At 39.1% G+C, this 3,438-nt stretch overlaps 1 protein-coding gene across 1 annotated transcript in view; it reads right to left on the bottom strand.

Annotated features, from left to right (window-relative positions):
• Positions 1 to 1,407, bottom strand: part of CRACD (capping protein inhibiting regulator of actin dynamics) — a 133,997-nt gene extending 132,590 nt beyond the window's left edge. The window contains exon 1 of the mRNA XM_077757745.1: positions 1,375 to 1,407. The gene's annotated coding sequence lies outside the window, so the exon portion shown is untranslated. The remainder of the gene's footprint in view (positions 1 to 1,374) is intronic.
• Between the last annotated feature and the right edge of the window lie 2,031 nt (positions 1,408 to 3,438).

Genomic DNA, 3,438 nt, shown 5'->3' on the forward strand with positions numbered 1-3,438 from the left:
AGCTCCCAGAGGGCCAGGATCTTCATGTTTTGCTCGCTGACATGAACAAGCATCTAAAACAGTACCTAGCTCATAACAGGTGCTTGACCAAGTTTTTTCAAATCCAGTATCTATTTGTAATTAATCACTTGTGATCACAGAAATGTACATGTGTACTATAAAACATCAGAAAAAATTAAAAACTTCAAATTTCCACCATCCAATATCTTCCAAATTATGATAAATCAGAATGGTTTATATCTTCATCTTCTGTAAAGTGACACACNATATATATATATATTTATGTTTTTAAGTTGTGGGGTTTTTTTGTTTTGTTTTGTTTTTGAGAGACAGAGATAGCATGAGTGGTGGAGGGGCAGAGAGAGTGGGAGAGAGAGAATCCCAAGCAGGCTCTACACTGTCAGTGCAGAGCCCAAGGTGGGGCTCGAACTCACAAACCTGTGAGACCATGACCTGAGCCAAAACCAACAGTTGGATGCTTAACCAACTGAGCCACCCCGGCACTCCACAAACATTTTTATTTATTTTGAGAGAGAGAGAGAGAGGCGGGGGGGGGGGGGGGGGGGGGTGGGGAGAGAATCCCAAGCAAGCTCCACACTGTCAGCACAGAGACTGACATGGGGCTCAAACTCACAAATTGTGAGATCATGACCTGAACCAAAATTAAGAGTTGGGACGCTTAATTGACCGAGTGACCCAGGCGCCCCAAGGAATTCTCTTAAGGAAAAATGTCATGGTATAGATAACATCCATCTTACAAGATGTGGTATGTGGATTAAAGGAAATAACGTATCCAAATACTTAATAATAATAGTAATTGCCACAACAACTCAGAGTTATTTTCTTTCCTCTGATCTTATCTTTAACTTTCATCTTTTGCACGACTTCTCTAAAAAGTAACAAATACCTATAGACAAGAGAATGGTATAATGTACTTACAGAGGAGCCAGGTGGGGAAGACCTCCCACTCCTCTCACTCAAGATGGAGTTTCCAAATTCACACTAACAAGCTCTATGGTCCAAATGTACCACAAGACACAAGGCCACTAACTACTCCATAGAATTTTATAACAGTAACAAAACAATATGGTGATAATTACATTTTTATATTACATCCTGCCATTTGCAAAAACTTTTCATATGAATTTTTTCATATAGATTAAAGAAAGGGGGCTAAAATAATTTAAGTGACCACATCTGGTAAGTAGAAGAGCTGAGTATTAAATCTAGAATTAGAAGGTCATCAGCGACAAGGATCTTTTACCTTGATAGTGAAATGCATATTTCTAGAATCCTATTCACAGTAAATAAAATGCTCTTTAGTACTTCTTCCATAAGCTACTTCCCTCCCTGTCCTCTAAACAAATGACTTACCTATCTTAATAGCCACGCATCCTTTCCTTGCTGGGTAACTCTCCACCAAAATTTTCTTCTTGTAAAAAGGAGATTAGTGGTTAAGTGTTTCAGGAAATGGAATACATTGTTGAGAAAATCTGCAAATCACTGTTCTTGTGAACTGTTGAGAAAAAACAGAACATCAAGAGCTTTATATCTTCAGTCCTCTTGGGAAGGCTTCAAAATGAATCTCTTTTCCATTCTGGCAGAAGTCAGTACAAAGGCGTTTTGTTTGGTTTGTGTTTTTTTTTTTTTTTTTGCTGAGGTTTTCAATTAGGTTTAATAATTTTAAACTTTCATTCCTTAGCCTAAATTTATTCTAGAGTCATAAAAGCATTTATTATAAACTGTTTCTACTTTTGAAGGGGCTGAAAGAATCATGGCCATGAATACTTTCTTATACACAGCATGCTCACATTTATTTCTCATGGTAGTTTAGCTAAAATTCAAGGAGCTAAAAGACACACACTCAACCTAGCAGAGAACTGAAGGCAGTAACCATTAGATTGTTTCCTCCCCCATTCACCAAACTCCACACCCGAAAAACAAACAATCCAGTGAAGAAATGGGCAGAAGACATGAACAGACACTTCTCCAAAGAGGACATCCAGATGGCCAACAGACACATGAAACGATGATCAGCATCCCTCCTCATCAGGGAAATACAAATCAAAACCACACTGAGATACCACCTCACGCCAGTCAGAGTGGTGAAAATGAGCAAATCATAGGACTCTAGATGCTGGCGAGGATGTGGAGAAACAGGCACCCTCCTACACTGTTGGTGGGCATGTAAACTGGTGCAGGCCCTCTGGAAAACAGTGCGGAGATTCCTCAAAAAATTAACACTAGAACTCCCCTATGACCCAGCAATAGCACTGCTAGGAATTTACCCAAGGGATACAGNAAAAAAAAAAAAAGATTGTTTCCTCCCCCAGAGGTAGCAAAGGCACTTTTTTATTCAAATATCAATCAGAGAGTTAATGAGGTTAAAGGGCTCTCTAGGGTAGGCATGCACAATCTCTTATAAAGATGCCAGAATAAAATCTGTGACATGGTAACAATATATTTTAACTGGAATGGATGTGGGAAATATCCAGGAGACAACCCCAAATTCAAATATGCTCTTTGCATAGCCAAAGAAAAGAAGATAACTTTGTGGGACAATGATACAGAAAGCAATCTCTTCAAATCTCAGGATGACAATGGGTGTCTGGCCCTGACCAGGATTTGATACTATAGGCTTAGAGAAGGATTCCCACTTCTGGTTATGAGGGGCTAGTTTGTATCAGACCAACTTTCCATTGAACACAACTAGAAAAGCTGGATAAATATATCTAAAATCTGTTTAAAGGCCATAACATGAGAGGCCAAGATCTTAGGGAGAAGAGAAACAAAACTGAGGCAAATCATTATACTGCGTTTCCTTTCAAAACATCTACTGATCTTTAAGAGGCACAGGGCAAAACTGCTGAGAAGCCAAGCAGAAAGCAGCTGCATAGAGGCACACATAGTGGACCAAAAAAGTACCAGAGCTGAAAATCAAATCACTTTGGTCCCTCATTGGATTAAGGACACCTCCCCTACTGTGACTGCCTACCAGAAGCAAAAAGTAAGCCCCTAAAGACAGATACCATCATCCACAGTATTTTGATTCTTTATACAAAATGTCCTGTATTTAATCAACTATTACGGGATATGCCAGGGCATAGGTTCAAGAAAGAAATAGACAATGAAAACGGAACCCAGAGGTGATCAAGGGGTATTGTCTTTAAATAATAAAATAAAATAATTCATTAAAATAACGAATGCCTCAGTGGCTCAGTCAGTTAAGCATCTGACGTTGGCTCTGGTCATGATCTCATGGTTCATGGGTTCGAGCCCCATATGGGGCTCTGTGCTGACAGCTTAGAACCTAGAACCTGCTTCAGATTCTGTGTCTTCCCCTCTCTTTTAACCCTCCCCTATCTATGTTCTCTCTCTCTCTCTTTCTCTCAAAAATAAAAACATTTAAAAGTTTTTAAAAATTGTGATTAATATGTT

Source organism: Crocuta crocuta, unplaced genomic scaffold (assembly GCF_008692635.1).
Source record: "Crocuta crocuta isolate KB4526 unplaced genomic scaffold, BGI_CrCroc_1.0 scaffold282, whole genome shotgun sequence".
In the NCBI taxonomy this organism is placed as follows: Eukaryota; Metazoa; Chordata; class Mammalia; order Carnivora; family Hyaenidae; genus Crocuta; species Crocuta crocuta.